This window comes from Halichoeres trimaculatus, unplaced genomic scaffold, assembly GCF_033239565.1.
Source record: "Halichoeres trimaculatus isolate MK-OKI-2021-1 unplaced genomic scaffold, fHalTri1.1 fHalTri1_scaffold_18, whole genome shotgun sequence".
Classification (NCBI taxonomy): domain Eukaryota; kingdom Metazoa; phylum Chordata; class Actinopteri; order Labriformes; family Labridae; genus Halichoeres; species Halichoeres trimaculatus.
The window spans coordinates 12,940,460-12,961,063 of NW_027437196.1; the positions used below are offsets into that span (position 1 = coordinate 12,940,460).

General features: G+C 40.2%; 1 protein-coding gene across 1 annotated transcript in view; it reads right to left on the minus strand.

The window, feature by feature from the left end:
- zbtb47b (zinc finger and BTB domain containing 47b) overlaps positions 1-20,604 on the minus strand; it is a 35,935-nt gene that overhangs the window by 14,397 nt on the left and 934 nt on the right. The window lies entirely within an intron of this gene.

Sequence of the window (20,604 nt, forward strand, 5' to 3'; positions counted from 1 at the left end):
CTGACAGCATCAACCTCTCTGCTCTGAAAACAGCTGGCAGCCAATGAGTTAAAGAGGGGATATTATGCCAGGATAGAGGAGACCTTCACAAAATCCTTACGAAAGTTGCTGAAATGATGAGGTCGTCACATGATGATCTCCAAACTAGTTTAAGACATGTTGGAAATGCGGGCCTCAAACACCAAGGTCTGTCTGTAGCTTTGTTCCCAACAGTGCTCCAGAGAGTTGACCAATCCGAGGAAAGGGGGTTTTTAGAAGTTGGGAGCCTTAAAGGGACAGCAGCTAAAACACCAGTGTAAGATAAACAGGGATGTTTTTTAACTGTAAACCATGCAAAGGTGCTTTAGGTGGTACCAGGGGCTCAGGAGAAAGCCTGAAAAAAAGCATGGTACCCCCTCCTTAAATGCATCCTAATGTTGCTGTTAGCAGTATATTGTTTTCTTAAGTGTTCTGCACAAAGTCACTGCCTGTATGCACGCTGCACGGCGTGAGTCAAAAGGTGTAACACTCAGCTCTCTGTGCAAGGTTCTCGACTTCCCAAGGTGGGTTTATTTTAGCACAGGAAGGGCAGGGTTTCGATCCAGACGGGATGTGAGTGGGGACAGAGCAAGCAGAGCAAACACACACACACACACACACACACACACACACACACACACACACACACACACACACACACACACACACACACACACACACACACACACACACACGTGCACGGACGCACTCACACACATATGTGATGTGCAACCATGCACAAAAAACACAAACACACACACACTCACACACCAACAACAAACACAAACACAGTGTCTGGTCTCTGCAAGGACTGGCTGGTTGGTCGGAGCATTGGTATTCAGTGCCATCTCCATCCCATTAGCCGGCTCTCTCTGCACACCCACTCGCTACAGCGTCCCAGAGGAACGCGGAATTATGCACAAGACAAAACACGTCGGGAGAAGTAATTAGGCAAACTGTGCCGAATAAATACTAACTAACCCTCTAAACAATTAATGGAATTTATCATTCCAGGCATCTCTGTGAGGCAGAATAGGACAAGTATTGATATGAGCCTTGTTTTGTTGAACATGTTGTTAAAGATGATGTAGCTGTGAGCCATAATTACATCTCTACTCCTCTTAATTTTGCAGAACAAGAAATATTTCTCTTACAGGAAGTAAAAGGACAAGGGCGAGACACCACATTAGTCATTTATAAGTACAATAACCATTGTGGCATTTATGTAAAGCTCTAAATGAATATAAATCAAAGCATTGTTCTTTACATTGAAAAATACTTCATTACCTCCTCTTTTTAGATTGATAGAAATGACTTTTCATTGTTAAGGCTGGAAAATGGATTTGCATTGAGGCCTCACCTTGAAAATGTGACTGTTTGAAGAATTCAATTATGGACTGTTAGATTTATTCATAGTTTTGAGCTGCTAAATTGGACTCCGAGCCAGAGAGGAGTGGAGATCGGGTTATCTCTCCTCCATGCGAGGCTACAGACATCGCCCAAGGGCAAAATGCTGCAGCCTTAATCAGATCAAGTGTAAGTTGCAGACTGGAAGTTATGCTGCTTTAGTGATAACGATCGGCTTCTTTTTCTGGGATTCAAATAGGACGGCGCAGACGGAGATTAGATTCTGCTGGAAAAATATCTATGGACTCAAAACATCGACGGCTTAGGGTCAAAACAGAGAAAGTATAAAAGCTTTAACAGGTCGAAGGGGAAGGATTCACCCGATACTTCTGATGAGAGTCAGAAATGATTTCCTGGCAGAGGATAACTCATTGAAGCCAATATAAGAGTACAGGCCCTCTCTGCTGAATATAAACTCATGTTTCTGCCTCACACATCAGAGCACTAAGGTTTATGGTTTTACCAAACCTCCCAAACACATTGCTGTAACAGTTGAAAGCCAAATAAACAGTTTTTCTTCATTTTCATGCAGGTTTTCTAAACGGTGCTAAGGATAAACTTTAGTCGGCCTACAGCTGTTGCTCTACCTGCCTTTGCTTTAAATGTGTGAGCATGAAAGAGAGGGGAGGTGTGCTCTCCCACCTCAAGCTTTGGCATTCCACATGGGCATGTGGAAGGGGTGGGAGGCTTCCAGTACAGAGATATACAGCCAGATATATGTCTTTTGACAGGAGTGGTCCTGACTGTAGACTGTAAATAGAATGGATGTCATCTTGTTCAGCTCAAAGTGAGGCCACCACAAAAACTGCACCCCCTGGTGGTGGTATAGGTCAAATACCCTGTCTCCTCCATTCATATGAATGGGGCTTTGGTCAAACTTCAAACAATAAATACACCTTATGGAGAAGTTTCTCACATCCTTATGCTGTGGTGATATGAAGTTACTATAGGGGTGCACTGTGTTCAAGTTCTTTATTTCTGAAAGATTTCTTTTTCAGTAGTTATTATATGTTAAAAAAGGGTTTAACGTCACTTTTCACGTTGATCAATAGCTGGTGTTCTTTCCTAGTTCTTCTCCGGCAGCATCGATCGTCGGCCAACTGGCCGTTCTGGTATTCTCCAGAACGTCAAGATGACCAGTCCGCCCCTGACGTCATTAATTTAAAAGAAAAAAAAAAAAAAACGCCCCTACCACTGGCCTGTTAGGATCTGATTAAGACCGGCCTTTCGGGAAAAGTCCTAAATTTCCTGATGGACAGCCCGCCCCTGCTTCAAATCCCCCAACAACACCGTCTTGCACTGTCCCCCGTTCGAGCAGTGTGATTGACAGGCCACTCTGCCACAGCCTGATCCGCCCCCTCCCTCTTATTTTGCGGCCACGGCCCACCGGGCAAATCCCCGGTATCCCCGTACGCCAGTCCGCCCTTGGTCCTCCTGACTAAAAATTAGTCTGTTTTCCAAAAAGCTCCCAAAATACTTCAACTTTCTCAAAAAACAACAAGGTAACAAATCAGCTCTTTTGCAAAATGTCCATTTCAGTCACCAACAGTGGAAACATTGTTATACAAGACCATTTAAAGCCCATTAATGTTTTGAAGCGTAGATTTTGTCTTAGTGCCATTAAACCACTTAAGCTGTATCTGAAGCTCCTTGAGGTCAGTCACCAATCTGGAGACACTGGCTTCTCTTGACTTTAGGTCAGCCTAAAGCGATAAAGAGGTGGAGTAAAGGTAGGTTTTTAGCTTCCTCTGTAACAGCAATAGTGGGTTCACCAGGCTGTTACTTAGATCATGTCCTTAAGTATGAAAACCTTGCAAGTTTATTTTCTTCTAAACTTATGAAATGCAAAAAAATATTTATCCCTGTACATGTTATCATTCCTTGTAGGATAAAAACTGGTTGCTCAAAATATTTACTTCTATTCAAGTTTTTAGAATTGTGTGTATGTTTGCTTGGGGCTTTTGGAGCCATCAAGTGGACACACGTGTAACTGCAGCTTAAAACACTTCCACTTTTTCCTCCATATTTTAACACTGAAGCATACAAATGGTGGGTACAGGCTGGCCAGGAGAAATGGTGAAAATCCAACAGTACCATCACCTTGTATATGCGGGTTTGCAGTAAAATCAAGGTATCCACATTTGAAGGTTTGAATAAAATCTGGCCACATACTTAAATATGTACACTGTAGCTTTAGCCCTGTTTATTATCACATCACAACACAACAAACACATATATAATACCTTTTAAAGGGTAGTACAGAAGCTAACGTGCTAGCTAGCTAGATGCCTACTAGCTGCCTAAAACTGTTTGAAAAAAATAAAGTTTTTGTTGCTAACTCACAATAATGTTGTTAGCCAGATAGCTTAGATAGCTACAGCAGCTGCCTTACAACAGCTTTTCAGTAAAGTAACTCTTTAACAAAGGTTCATAAATGCTGGCTGTGTTCTCCACTTACATATTCATATGCCAAGCACTCATTACTTCCCCATGAAATCACTCGTCATTACAAACCAGATACTAAACAGTACTGTCAGAAATAAGCTACTTAATTCTCTGAGTGGCTTTGATTGAACCAGTGTTAGGTTTGCCAACAAAAAGAAACTGTGTGTAATACTGCTCCTAGAAAAATTAATTAAAAGTTTTTAGTGCTCAAAATGTTCAACTGCTCAGACATAAGTATGTTTCTACAGCCAAATCATTCAGATGCTAATGTTCCGAAAGTCGATTTGCAAACAGCTGAATAATAGAGAGGACTTAATCACTGAATGGTTCTATTATTTTCATCTAAACAGATGCTTTAAAACCATTAAATCAAATTGCAAGTCATTGTAGTTACCCTGCGGCTGATGCATTTGTCACAATATGCAATGGAGACAAAGCCATCTTGTCATGTTTCATCACAAACTGTGGCAAAACAAATGGAGTACTTGCATTTAAGGACTAAAACCAACTCATTCCAGCTTTGTGTGTCATTATCTCCCTCTCTCCCTCCCTTTTCTCGCTGCTTCCCTTCATAGGAAATGTCAGGGAGCGAGCTTGTTTGCTGTCATTAGAGGGAACGCCACCTTTAACCAGCCTCTCAGTCAGTTTTCTCTCAATACATTATTCATATCCAGCCTGACCTGTGACAAACACGCAGCGGGGGATTACTGACGCACCAAACAAGCGGTGTCATTTAAACCAGCTTCAATCAAAGCCCTGTACACCCTTTCCACACTCATCTGAGGGGATCCTCTGGCATCATCAATGCCTGAGAAAGACTGTTTCACAAGACAACTATTGAGATAAGTGTTAGTGCACGATTCAACTGTTGCTGTCTCTTCAATGGGTGCTAAAAGAAACGGTATGTCATTGGAGAGAACACTCTTCCCAGTAGATGCTTTAGACTTTTGATGACATGTCATGATCATTATCAGCACAAGAAGTTTCTCCAATCCCCACAGTATCACAGACATGCCGTTTCAATGAACGCCTCAGCACTTTCAAAATTTTGGAAAGAAATTGGCCTAAATGTGGAGTTGTGACCCTGAAATATGAACTCACATCATGTTATTGTCTTCCTTTTATGCACTAAAAGTGAGAAGCATAAATATTTGATCATGTTGAATGGCTGTTGATGCAGGTTGCAAACTGTAGGCCTGTAATTTCATGACTGATCAGTAACCGAGAATCCAGGTAGTTATTGGCCAAATTTTGGCTGAGATGTTTTAAACCACCATATTTCATGACCAACTGGACAATGTAAGAAAAACACAATTTGATTAATATAAAAAACGGATGGCACAAGAGCTCGATCTATGGTGAAGCCAAAACATCAAGGGCTCCCTTTTGTGTCTGAGTGCAGTATAGTGCACAAAATCTGCTTCCTCCATTATAACAGACTATAGGATAGGGGGTCAAACTAGAAAACTTGTGTATACTTGGCAGCTGTAGTGTGTTTTTTTTATTTTTTTTACGTCTTCAGTGGAGCGGATGGTGAAGATGGAGAAGTTAACACTAACACAAGAGTTATTCAGTGTTTCACACAAATCAACATGAGAATCTGTCAGCTTCTTCTGCCCACGTCTTGGCATTAAAGCTAGTCACCAATATTAGCTCCAAAAGAGGGAATAGGTTGGCTTCACTTTTTTACGCTGGGGGAGAAAGGGGTGAACCATTCATTGTCACCATTCATAGGCAACAAAGGCTAAAATTAGCATTTGACCCCTTTCCTTTTTGTTAAAACTACAGTGAAACAACACCCAGAAAATACATGTAAAGAGTAAATAGTGCTGCAAAAGTCATTTCATAAGTTTTTATCAGTTGTTAAATGGTTTTTCAAAATAGATAAATATATAAATTGGAGTTTGTGTGCCTTTTCTTGAAGAAGACAGGACAGTGGATGGAGCAGGAAACAGGAAAGAGGAAAGAGGAAACAGGAAAAAGGTTGAAGGTTAGCCAAACCCCTAGGCCATACAAGCACCCCTAGTCTGTATTTTTGTTTAATGGCCCTTAATGACGATGGGGTAACATCCGGTTAAGATAAATAAAGCCTATGCAGACAAGCTTAAAGTTGCAGTTCTACAAGAGTCCGCTTTCAGCTGGCTGCAGAAAGACTGGACACCACATACACAGCAAGCCAAAAAATAAAAAAAAAACCCAGACTTCCAGAGCATTAAAAAACACATTTACAACTGCTATCTTGGTCAGGCAACTCTGTTCAAGATGTTTTAATACATTTAAAATAAAATAAATAAAATAAAGCCTGGTTAATTAAACAGTTTGGGTCTGAATTGCAAATTTCCCTATCCACACATACTGTATGGGCCGGGAGGTTATTTTCTTTTCTTAGCGGCTTAGAACATTTTAACATCACAAGTTTGTCAAATCAGAGGCGGAGCTCATGTCTGGCGCCCTATAACTGTTCGTCAAGAGACTAAAGCTCGCCTCTTTTTCAATATGACTGATGATTGGCTTGGTTACTCTGTTCAGGAACAGACAGCTGATGTTGCAGAGACTACGTCCATATTTGATACAGAATATGATTATGAAATTATCAAAATTATGCAAATTCCTAGCTAACTCTATGCAATCATTCCAGCTGACAACTAACAGGGCAAGGAACAATATTTGGTAACTTCTCCACAAACTACAAAATAATAATTATAATAAAAAAAAACCTTTATAAAAAGTCTTGCTATGCCCTTCAATGACACTCAAGGGTTAAATTTTTTGACTTTAAAGTATTTCAGTGAGAATTTTAAAGGGCCACTAAGTCAAATCCTAGAAGAGACTAGTTTTTAGCTTACAAGACATAATTCAACCTAAGCGAGAGTTTACTGAAAATCCGACTCTGTGAATAAGGTGAATTGAACCCAAGGTCTTTTTTAGCAGCTTTAAGCTACTTTCTATTAATTTAATAGGTTGATAACACTTTTTTAACGTGGATCAAGTAAAGGAAATATATATGTGTATTTTTTTTTACATTCAAAATCTGAATAATTGGTTTGCTGCTTGCTGTACCTCAAATTGACTAACATAGAGGGTCAAACATGACATACGATATCTGGCTTTCTAAGTTTTTTAGGGGTTAAGTAAAGCATGCATCAGACACCAAGGCAGAAAATCAAACTATGGCATCTTGTTGCTCTATGCAGTGATTATTGCATATATGATCATTGATTGTGCCAAACTATAAAATCTGATGACGCTGTGATGGATTACAGGGAAGTATGACTACTGCTGGGATTACAGCTAATTAATAAATCAATACTAGTGATAACTTCAAAAGGATTCTGTGAGTTACTAATTCACAGAATCCTTTTTTGCTCCAGATTTACCAAGTAGTACTAGGTAAATCTTCATCCAGCTAGACAACGTCTGGGTCAGTGTGGTCTGCTCTTGGCAGACAGCTGAGTCCTGGACCTGAGCCAGACAGAGCCGAGTCTGGGAATGAAATCTCTCTTTCTAATTTGACTTTCACTGGTGAGAATGTCCTTTCTCTCCCACACCTTTGCCTGAATAGATTTACATCTCTGTAAAGTCTGAGTCTGCGTTACTACAAAGCAGTGACGTGCCTTAACCTTCACAGAGTTTCTATTTAATAAGTTGTCCTGTCACTGCTACACTATATGAGGCAAAACAGCAAAACCAGTAAGGCCACAAGTTAGGGCTATATGTGTGATTCTTAGACCTCAATCAAAGCACAACTGAACAGTGTCTGTAATGTTTGTTATTTTTAGTGTTTCATCTTAAAACAAATAAAGGTGAAGGTTTTTTCATTTGTTCCTTGTTGTTTTTCGCCCACACAAACAGCATCTACCTTGACCGACCGTCTTGTTTGCTTGCTGGACAGAGAACAGACTGAACCATTAGCGGGGGCCAGTGTCAGAGCACAGCGTCGAGCCATGGACACATCAACAGTGCGAGGGAGGGCTGGTTGTATTCAGGCAGGAGGGAGTCCCAGGAGGAGAGCGCTGCGGGGGTTCAAGCTTTCTCTGTCTGCCTGCAGACTGCTCAGACTGAACTCAGTGTCCTCACACATTCATTTCAATGTCTTTTGAAGCTGTAATGGGTTTGATGTGAGATATATACAAAAGTAGCATCCACTCAGAACTGTCTAATGTTGTAATACGTACAGTCAGTTAAGAGTTTGAGATCAAGAGACTCCTCAGAGGAGACTGTCTAATGTTCTGTGTGCTGCATACAATGCTCAGGGTGTTACAATGACAGAGATACACTATCGCATGCATTGCTGGATAAACCTTTATCACAGCCACAGTGATTAATTTGTGGCACTTTGGGAAGCCCCTTAACCAGCAGGCCAGAAGGTCTTAGATTTGAACTGAGCCTTTTAAACTCCATGAGGTTTTTCAGATCTCAGTACTACAGTGCAACTATAGTCCTTTTGAATGACACCTCATTTGACCAACTGGGCCGATCTATGGCAGGGGTGGCCAACCTGTGGCTCGCGAGCCACATGTGGCTCTTTGCCTGTCGGTGTGCGGCCCTTCGATCCACTCATAAAACTGATATATTGTTGCAAATGTTGGGACCAGTATTGGTCAATACTTGGGTGATGAGATTGATACTTAAGTTTCAGTTTCTTTTCTCTACATGTGCTCCTCTCAGCCGTTCATGTGCTCGTAGATAGATAGATAGATAGATAGATAGATAGATAGATAGATAGTTAGATAGATAGATAGATAGATAGATAGATAGATAGATAGATAGATAGATAGATAGATAGATAGATAGATAGATAGATAGATGGACTTACACACACAATAATTCCCGCTTTGAAAATTGCATAAAAATTTATTTTCATTTTATGTCGTTTTGTTAATGTGTGAGAGGAAGTGCATTTGCAAGACCATGTTTTTTGTGACTCTTCGTAGTATCACTGTAATTTTTGTGGCTCTTGGTCCCTGACTCGTTGGCCACCCCTGATCTATGGTCTCTCCAGAGCCAATAATACCCAGACTTCAGTAACTTCAGTACAGATAGTCATGGAGTCCAACACGGTACAGTTCATGATCCTATTTTGTAATCATTTATGTTTCCCATTAGTTGTATATCTATCTATCTATCTATCTATCTATCTATCTATCTATCTATCTATCTATCTATCTATCTATCTATCTATCTATCTATCTATCTATCTATCTATCTATCAAATCTTTGAATAAATATTTCTACCAATGTGTTGATGTCTTAAATTACAAGCCTGGTAAGAAGTGAGGTAATTTATGATTACCAGGTTGAAATGAGAAATATAACCCTGATAGTTTTCTATTACCCCACTATAACAGATGCCCCCAAAATTTCCTGCCTAAGAACCCTCAAACAACTAACGACCTGCTCTCCCTAAAGTTTTTTTTTTAATATTTCACATTTCTCTCCTATCAAATTATCTGTTTTTGCTGCTGACTGTTACCTGTGAAGGTATATAAATGTACCTCGTGTGGTTACCAAAAACGATGATTAAGAAACTATCTGCCTTTGACTCTTCCTCTTCGACATCATTCCATCTCTAATATCCTTCACATCTCTTGTGACTGTAGCTGAACACAAGGGTACAGACGTGATGGCAGATGATGAAGATTTTGCAGGAAATTCAAAAACATCAGTTTTATCTGTTGATTTGTCTTTTATGGGCGTTTAATGGGTAAAAAGTAATTATCAACTGATGTATCAGTCAAAATTAATCCAAATGTCAAACAGCTCATGTACCACTTTTCTGGGAAACAATCATCAGTAACAAAAAGAGATCATCCAATAATCCACAGCTATGAAGCTCATGAGTCTATGCCACAGTCGCCCAGCAGGGGGGCAGGGGTTCAGGGTATCTGCCACTTCAGCCCACCATAAAGAGCACACTCAGCAGTCCTCTGCACAGCGCTGTGTCATGCTGAGGGGTCTGGCATAGGGTGCGGCGTGACTGACACCCAGAGGAAGGAGAGTGGGCACCGTGTCAGGCCTCATCTCGGTCACTTGCAAGGAGACAGTAGGAGACCAGGCCCCCCATCTACACACACAGATCCCTGAGTCATCATCAGAGCAGAGGAGAGCAATGCATGACAGAATACAAAGTCTCCACAAAGAGAGCGCCCAGTCACAGCGCTAAGTCAGGCCCAACTGTAACATCAGGGCGCTGAATCGTGGCAGGAAATAGATCAGTTTCACATAAACACGACCAAATGGCATGGGACAAGGGCATGTCATCTCTAGCGGAGTCCAATCAGACAGCCATTAAAAAGTCATCAGGGTAATGACTGACACTGTGTCCTCTGTGTGCTCACCAGACCTTCTCTGCAGCTGCGCCAAATGACAGGGAGTTCTAGTCCCCGGGAAGCCGAGCCAGAGGAGTGAATGCTGAATCTCGCAGTGTGAATTTTGGCACTGCTTATCCTATGGGTGTTATCTGGTCTCAGGAACAGGCTGGGCAATACTGGCATGGATGGACAACAGTGTGCCAAGTTGTGTCCCTGCTTTAGCCACGAATGGTCACGGGTGGATTACTGAACAAACCTACAGGGTACGAAACCAGGGAACCAAGATCTGTGGCAAGCCCTGGGCTGGATCCTCGGTTTAAAAGAGTGACTGTTGACAGATTTTTTGGGTGATACAAAGTGATAGAATTGACATCAGGAAGAAAACACTATAAAGAAACCATAACAAAAGTTAAAGCTTTGAGGTAGTGATTCTCAACCAAGGGTACATGTATGCAAGCACATTGCAGGGGGTACGTGGAAACATTTGATATTTTATTTCCAACTTGGAAGTACTAAGATAAGCAAAATGGTACATGTGCTACTAGTTTTCCCAGGGAGACAATAACCTGTGGCACAGCTGCACCAATTACAAAACAGATGCTTACCTGCAGCCAGGCTAATATGAAAGACAAGCAAGCTCAAGTGTCTCATTAAAACTCAGATGAGTAATTAAAAAAAAAGAAAAAACTGCTATGATGAGTTTTTATATTATTTTGTTCAGTGTTTAGTTTCTGATTTTTAAAGTTTAAATGTCTGTTTAAAGGAATGAGGGGGTACTGATGGCACAATACAAAAAGGTTGGAAACCGCTGCTTTGAGCTACAACATTTCGGGTTTTTCTCTCAGTTCGGCCATAAATGAAAAGGCAACTTAGTGTCCACAAAACAGGGAATGTACTGATTTAAATAAAAGACATAAAAGAAAAAGGGAGAATTACAAGTAAGTGAGTTCAACAAACCAAGTTTTTAGTTTTAAAAGGTTCAAATTTGATTCATTACTTCAGTCAAGTTTCAAAAATGCTGATTTTATTATTTTAATCAGCAATTATTTGAACTTTTTTTTAAATCTGTTTATCGGTAAAAGAGATACTTCACACCTTCAGAATCACGAGACAGAAAATAAACGAGTAGAAGAGAGCTGCTGAGCAACTTCAAAGAAACACAACACAATCAAAAATAGACCCAAAAATTAACGCTTAACTACAAGAGACATGGTATAACTTTCCATGAAAGACTTAACGTCTTCAGCGAGACAAAATCAAACAACAACAACAACAACAAAATAATGCAAATAAGAGCAGATTTTCAAAGAGACAAGAATGGAAAACTGATAAAACTGGAAATAATTACAAGTGGGTGAAAATACTGATAGAAACATCTTTCAGGGCCCCAAAAGGTAACAGGAAAATAGATAAACATCGACACAAAATAAAGCAGAATGATAGGAGAGTCTCAAAACGACCACAAAGATCCAAGATGAAAAACATAAACATAACAACCACAAAAGTTGTGAAATGACAAACTAAACTGACACAGCCAAAAAAATAAGAGCAAAACTTGCAAGCGATACAAAACCAGTATATTGTTGACTTTCGGGGGGCTGTTTATGAGTCTGCGCCTGAAGGCCCACTATCTCATAATCCATCCATTCTTGTGGCTCCTGTGTAAGATTTTTCCTCTGTCTGCAGTCTGTACCCTCTCCCCTCCCCACCTCTCCAAATCCAATCAGCACAGAGACCCAGCACTGACCTTGAGGTAGTAAAGCACATACAGTAGCAGAAGCAAAAGCACATCCACCTACACGTCTGCAGCCCTGGATGCCTGTGCACGCACACCTGCATCATAATCATGCATTTGTGCCCACGTCAGGAAACTGAATATAACAAAATTTGACATTTGTGATGACACTGCTGACGTGGCAAAGAGATGAAAAAAAGGATCTGTCTGCAGCTGGACTCACATTATCCTGTAATCAGACATGTTGCTCCAAAGATGAAGAAGGCTGGTAACAGCCAAAGTAACCATGTCTCACTTTATAAAAGCCCTGCGGTGATCATTACAGTACTAAGATAAAAAATGCTAATAAAAATCAATGGTGAGTGGCTAAAGGGGGAGTCACAGGGCAGACGGCAGCACACTGGCTGCTGAGGTCAGAGACAGCACGGTCACCTCATGAAAGAGCAGTTTAATACTCAGTGGGAGGGCCGTGTTCAACAGATTATCATAGTGTTGAGACTGACGGTTATACATGTGATTATCTTATCATGTAAGTAAATGGGGGATGTGGACACGGGAGAATCAACACTCAAAATATGAAACTATTTGTAAACTGTCTACATTTTTTTCTCCAAGAAATTCATACCTCTTAATAAGATCATCTTTAAAAATAATAATCAAAAGAAACCATAAATAATGTCTGGTTTCAGCTTCTCTAATTTCTCTTTATTTCATCGTAAATTATTATTTAGGACCACTGTTCAGACAATTGAAGACACCTGAGGGTTTGACATGACTCTCAAAGTGAGAAAAAGGCTCATCTCATTTTATTTAGATGGAAAGATTAAAAATAAAAAAGCCCTTTTACTAGTTTGGATCTGTTTTTTTATGATCTTACATTTTTTGATCTTTGCAACCAAATTGTTATAAAGAAACTGAAAAACCATGGCAATAGCAAAAAAATTGGTAATTTACACATTTCCACCAATTATTCAGATGTTCATACAGCTGCCTGAATCTCATATCCAACAGCCTTCTTTTAGCTCTGTATTTGGTCTACACCACCCACCACAAAGAAAATATCCTGCTTTTCAGCAACTAATTGCTTAGTTGTGTTTATCAGCTAGTTGCTAATCTTTTCTGTTTGCACTTGAGTGTGGTTTCTGATGGCTGTAAACACAATCTTCATTAGCTGCACACGTAAACCAAAACAGTGAGACTGTTAACCTGCTACAGCTAGCTAAAACTGCTAAACACTGCTGGGTTGTGGGGAGTTCAGAGTCTGATAAACTAAAGGTAAATCTTTCACTGTGCAGGTAATCAGTCGACTAATGTGTAGCCCTGACAGCACAGATTATAAGCTTATAGGAGATCACACTTATACATATATACATAAAAAAACAGACTATGGGTTTACAAAAGATACTTTAGCATTGCTGTCATGATTAGACAAATTGTAAACTGAATAAAAATAATTACTGGGTGATACCAGGATTATAGACAGACCCAGTAATCAGCTGGGCTAATTAATAAAACCAATTGATGGTATTTGTACACATGGGAAACGCCTGCGGACACTGCACGTCAGTGCTCCTGCTGGGCAATGTTACTTTCCCCTAAAAGATGACACTTTTCACCCATCCTTGATAACATAATATCAAATCCTAAACTGTTTCCACACAATATTTGATATATATTGTATTATAATATATAAAATACTATACATTCTGGAATTTGATCAAAGTCCTTGTCCTTTTTGTCGACTCTTTTCTTATCTTTGTAGCTATCTTTGAGTTTGGAGTCTGTGAGTATTTTTTAATATCTCATTTGTTGGCTGCTCATGTTTTTACCAGTTTTGTTCCTGTGTTTGTCAAGGAAGCCTGTGTGCAACCATGGTCACATTAATTACACACAAGATCAGCTATTAGCAGCCCGTAGCATGTTGATGCTAACCAATACTTGGCCTGATGCTCCCCACAAGATGAGGAGAAGAAGGCGATCATGACATGATGAATGTTCTAAGTCAGAGGGAGAAAGGGAGGGACGAGGGTTCTCTTCTTGAGCTAAAGAAACGTTTATGTGTCGAGTAAGCAAGTCATTATGCAAACCAGAATCCTGACAGGGTGAGCAGACACCTGATATGAAGCAGAGGAGGCTTATCTCACCATGAAGTGATGCATTCAGTAGCTCTGCCAGGACAGGATCCAGTTGAAATATCTTCCGTGGTGTTGTGTAGCCAACCAATTCTGAATGTTTTTTGTTTCCCCTCGGTGTCGACAGACAGAGGTGAAATGTGCCAGGACTCCTCCAGGTGGACTGATTTGATATGACACGTGTGATCAAGTTGTTCCGGGTGCTGCTGTTTCTATTGAGAGCTTATTATTGCTGTTAAGGGGATCAATCGGGATCAAGTCTTTAACACATTTGAGAGATTATAAAGAAAGCTTAGTAATACATGTGGACAAATCAGCATTTAAAGAGCAGCTGTAAGTTACTGATGAATAAGTGCAAGAGAAGAGTCCAACAGCTCCATATGACTCAGCTTATATACTAAAAACAGCCTCAACACATAAGAAGTAAATTAGATTTTAGGTAAAGTGTAGATCAGGAGAGAGTAATATGTTGCAAAAAGCAAATCCTAAATTACTTGAAAAGATGCCTCCAGTTATTCACTCCTCTTTTCCACTACTTTAGCTAATTATTTTATTCCCCTCAGCCTATTAAAACATTTCGCTTTCTTAACCACAGCAGGCACTGCTGGCTGCAATTAATAAAGACAATATTATCAGCACCAGTGCTGCTCTAATCCCAGACATCCAATCTCCCCTCCACACTGTAGGCTTTTTCCCCTGTCTTAATCTCAGTTTTGGACTTGCCCCTGCATTGCCCTCGCAGAGCTCCACCAGCTTCCACCATTAGATTTAAATACATTTCCATCTATATGTAAATGCAACCACAGGTGACAAGCCAATCTACAACTGATACGCGTTTACCGGAGCATGAAATTGGGATGCACAAACAAAAATAAGGATGAGAACAGCATGAGCAGTATCTCAGTGACATACAGTACATTAAAATTTGACAGCGTGAGCAGGGCTGCATCAGCTAAACGAGCTCTGAAGTTATTTTGCCAGGTTGTTCTTTGACAAAAACTGGACAACAGTGTGTTTTATCAGGGGGCTAAAACTGGGGACCAAAGACTATGTTAAATAACAGGCGACATGACAGCTCAAAGGAGTGAAGCCAAAATATTCAGTGCTTCTCCTGGCTGCAGAATTGGTCATAAAACCCACATTTTTTTTTGTAACAGACGTGAGTCAAACATGCCTAGTCACTTTGACGGTGGATCTCATTATGCTAATTAACGTCTGAAAGTTGCTTTTGGTGCTTTAAAATAGAATATCACACCAATACTGATAGCTATGTTGACAACTTCAAAAGTGTAAGATGCCAGCATGTTTTTTTTTTGTATATGTTACCATAGACTGTAAAAAAAATGGACGTCCGCTTGCTCGGCTCTAAGTGAGGTCGGCACAAAAACTGCTCCCCCTGGTGGCTGGCTGCAGTACAGGTTAAAAAATCTGTCTTTCCAGCCATTCCAGATGGGCTGTGGTCAAACTTTAAAAAACTAATACAGCTCGTAGAAATTTTTCTCACATCCAATTGTTGTGGTGATTTGAAGATTTTATTTGGCTGTCTTGTATTCAAGTCCTTTTTTTTCTGAAAAGTTTCGTTTTCATTAGTTCTACAAGATTAAAAACAAGGCTTTACTTAACATTTAACGATGATTGACAGCTGCCGTTCTCCTGTATTTTTTTCGGGGACTGTAAAATATGTCGGGAGGTAAAGTCAAGAAGTGATTAGACTCTCGAAAGAAAAAAAATATATTTTTGTCACCAAGCTCCACTCAGATTCTCCCAGAATCCCTCATCGTCTCTACTGCGCAGACTCTGGCTGCACAACTGCTACAATGGCTGCACCTGTGACGGGGGTATTTTGGCTTCAAAACCGTACAATGATGAATGGCGGAGCCACACTGTCCACTTTGTATACAGTCTATGATGTATACATGTGGCTCAAGAAGTAGCATTGAAAGAAGACCAACCAGCAGCCGTCTGAAGCTAAGATGACTCTGACAAGCATCGGGATAATCAAAGCTGCTGCCTGAAGGTGGGTGTAAAGGGAGGGAAGCAGGAGGAGGGGGGGTCAGCGATGAGGTTAGAGCGTCCGCACTGAAGCCCTGCCAGGAAGTCTGTGCCTGGGCCAATGAGCGGGCTGAGGAAGCGCTGAGTCAGGAAGCTCGGCCAAGAGAGAGGCCCGTGGTGCTGGCATCTCCTCCTCACACACACGTTACAACGCATCACACACCACCGCTCTGCTGGAGTCATAACACACTGTTCCCAGGCGGACGCTATACAACACATGTGCACAACGCAGGGTGCACACACTCGCCCACATTCACCAGTTAACGCAGGCATCGGACGCCAAATACCTGTGGCTCAATAAAGTGTGCAGGGTTGTGCAAACAGATAAATTTGGTCTGCAAACAACAGAGTCAAGTCAGAGAAAAAGCAAAATGAGGAGGCTGAATCTGATATTTTTGAATACATGACACAAAGAGTAAGAGATAAACCTTTGAGGTAATCTATCAGAGACTGAGAGATATTCAGATGTGCAGTGGCAAGCAGGTGCAGACAAACCCGAGGGCTTTTACTCCAGATGAAGCTGTGATATCTTTATTATCCCTTTCATAGCATGACACATTGAGAGGAGGCTAACACAAGACTCTACAGAGCTGCTTATCAGGGGGATCTCTCTGCTGTGCCAATACTCTTTCTGTGTGTTCGCGGTGTGTGTGTGTGTGTGTGTGTGTGTGTGTGTGTGTGTGTGTGTGTGTGTGTGTGTGTGTGTGAGTGTGTTTAGGGAGGCGGCTGATATGTTTGATGAGAAGGTCAGAGAGGACAGAGAGGAAAAAGAGGTAGAGGAGGAGCATTGGCTTTGTAACGCTGCAACCAGTCAATTTAAGGCAAAGAAATGAAAAAATAAAAAAAATCAACTTAAAGATTTAGTACGTAATTTTCAGGAGTGTGTGAAGATGTCAAAATTGCTGCTACTCGCACAAATAGATGACTGTAAATGTAGATAAACATGATACAAAACACCTGGTTTGCCTTGCTTATCATCAAAACTTTCTCTGACAGTGTCACAGGAATGGTCAATAGAGCTGTCAATCAAGGATTCTAACTCCTTTTAAAATCATAGAATAAAAAACTTCTTTAAAACAAAAAACTCATCAGCATGACAGGAACTTTTATCCCAGAAATTATATCAAAGTTCAGTTCATCTGATGTGTATTTTGATTTTCATGTATCATCCATGTCCTATCTATTAAAACAGAGTAGGCGAACTTTACGACCTATGCTGCTGCCAGCCAGTAGAGGGAGCAGCAGATATTTTGGCTTCACTTTCTAGAAGTTGATGTGCTGTGTATCTCTTTTAATCATATATGGTTCTATATGTGGTTTCGTTTTGTGTATTTATGACTATAGTTTGTCATATGTTGCTAGCTTGTTTCAGGAATTCTGAAAATGTTAGCTTAAAGACTTAAAGGGAGGTTTGATTTCAGACCATTTCTTGGCTTAAGGCAGTGATTAAGTGGGATATGAACACACTTTCCGTCAAACAGGAAGCAGAAAACCTTGCATATTGTTGATTTTGATATATACGTATATTTTTTCCCAGTCAAATAGACCAATGTTTGCTATGTTCCAGTCTTTTTCCAGTTCTAACGCTAGGTGAAGCTAACTAGTTGCTAGCTCTATGTGCAATTGAAAGAATGTTATCAGTGTTCTTGTAAAACTTCTACATTACATTAGCATATTTCCTTAAATGTTGAAATATCACACTAGAAAACCAAAATGCTCAAGCAGGAAAGTGTATTTATGGCAGACATCTGTTTTTTTAAGTAAAATTTACTGAATTGAGAATAAAAAGGCAAAGGTTATAATCTATAAAACCCAAACATAAATCTGTGTGAGTTTGACCGAATGAAACAAATATATTTGCGTTGACTATCAGATCAAGTGTCCCCACTCTCCTGCTTGGCAAATCTCTAAAAACAGCATGAAAACTCATTCTGATCTGCTTTACAGCTCCTCTTAAGTCCCTCTCTCCCTCTCTGGCCTAAATTCTGCTAAATGCTATAAGAACACTCCAGACAGAGCCCCTTAAAAAACTCTTAATATCTTTAAATGTCTGACAATGAAAGGCTAATAGAAATCCTCATATTAAGCTGTACAAGAAGGGAAAAGCTGTTTGGCCTCTTTGATAATAGAGTTCAAAGTTATTTTTAAAGAAGTGCCACAGGGGTTGAATCAGGGTAAGAGAGTGAAAGACAGTGAGCCAGCTGCTGAAAAAATAAAACATAGAAACGTGGATAAATTCCAAAGAGTGAAAACAGACCAACATTTGTGAAACAAACTTGTGCCTTTTTAACCACGAGGAACAAAAGGAGCCTTACATAAGACGGCTGAGTTTGACCTTGCTCTCTGCAGCCTTGTCCACTGTTCTTAATCTCAGGGGCATAAATTAGCAGCACCTACAGTACAGTCTGAGTTTCCAAGGAGAGCCGCCTCCCACCAGGGGCCAAAGATGTCTGCTGGAGTTTGTTGCCGGGGCTTGAGAATGGCTGCACTTGTCACAAGGACTAAAGACAAGTTTCCTCGCTCAGCACCCAGAGACAGTGAAGCCTCAAAGTCAAGGGTGGGCAGGAATGCCCTGAATAGGCAGTTACGTAAAACTCACAGCACCCTGAGAGGAGAGCGAAGGAGCTGCTCAGGACCTGACAAAGCTCTCTGAAATTAAGCAGCGTCAGGGGGTACAAAGGGTGCAGTTTGTTCTCTTAATGGAACTGATACATGTCCCTGCTAAATTAAGGAAATAAAAACAATCATCTAACGACACCATGGTTATAGAGCTAAGCAAAACCAAAGCCTTAAATAATTACCCTGAAGTGTGACCTCCAAGTGTTGTCTCTTTGTAGTCGCTCTGCGTTGTTTGTTAATATGTTGCCTAATTTTGCATCTTTAAATTATTTTTGTTTTCATTTATGACAGTTTTGCAAAATTCCATAGTCATTTTGAGTACAGTATGAATGGGTCTTTGTCGTCAATTTGAAGCTCTCAGCTGTTTTTGTGTATGATATAAGTGTACATATCTTTCACTTATTTTCAGTATCTTTGTAGTTTTTGTGGTCTTTATGTCTTAGTTATTGTTCTGCTAACTTTTGATGCTTTATGATGCTCTGTAAAATGTCTTTGATCTGTGTGTCCTTGTTTTTCTTCTCTTTGAAGAATTTTACACTGATTTCTAATTTGCGTTGTCTCTTTTGTAGTTTTTAAATTACTCAAACATAAAGCTATGTCAGCAGCTGTTGCTCAGTGCTAGCGTATGCCATCTCTCAACCAGAAGGTTGACAGTTTAACCCCAGCTGAAGTGCCCTTGGGCAAGACACTGAACCCGCAAACGCTGTCAGTAGATGTGTATGGATGGGATTAGTTGATGTTTCCTTGCTGTAGCCTCTGCTGAATGTTTGAATGTGACGTGGAGAGTGAAACACTTTGAGTTGTAAGAAACAGAGAAGTGCTACACCGCTTCTCCAGTGTGTAATAATAAAAACTCAAACAGTCTTTAAAGTTTCAATCTACCTCTTTTAGTAACTATGACTTGAGTTATGCAGAGTTTTGTTGATGTATAAATCAATAATCTATCTCTTTGTTGTTTTTCTGCACTGTTTTTTGGGGTGACAAGTTTGCATGTCTTTGTAGCTGTTTTTCCATGAACTTTTTCTTTTTCATCTTTTTGAAGTTAATTTAGAAGTAATTTTATTTTTTCTGTCTCTTAGGTTTTTTTTTTTTTTTTACATTCCTTTGAAACCCTTTGTGGTTAAATTTACTTGTTATATGATTTATTTGTTGAATTAGTTACTCCTGAGAAGATGTCAACATGCTGCTTTTTAATTTGTTATTACTGAAACATCTATTTTGGTAATTTTGCTTTTGTAGCTTGTTTATTGTTGTCATTTAGTATCTTTTGCCATTTAATATTGTTGTTGCTTTGTATCTCTTTCTATTTATTTGCGTCTTTTAGTGGATGTTACATTTACTTTTAACACAGATATGAATAATGACATCATACAAACACTAAAGTCAGATGGCTTTCCGACCCTTCAGGCCACTCGGCCTTCATCTGATAGGACCGCTCAGTAATCCATCCATGAATGTGGAGTTTACAGGATATAAGGTGGGGCTATTGATAACAACAAAATTAGCAGGGGCTAATCCGCTTTTCCTGTCAACAAAGTAATTGCAGAAATTATCTGGGGCATGTTTACCAAAACAGACAGGAGATACAGAACCTCTAATCACCAGCACAATGCAATCACCAAACACACTTTGCACTTTCCCGCAGCTCACTCTCAAAATAAGAAGAAAAAAAAATAAAAGAGGAACAAAAAGACACCAATACCAAAACCTCCCTCTCCCTCCCTGCTCCCACCAGAAGCCACCCAATGAGCACCAGGGCTAACCCCGCTGACCTGACCCAGATATTAACCCAAGCCTCCAGATGTGAACGCGCGCTGGGATTACTCCACCGCTGCATCAGGCTCCACATGCTTTCCTAATGAGGCATCCTAAAATGACCCTGGAG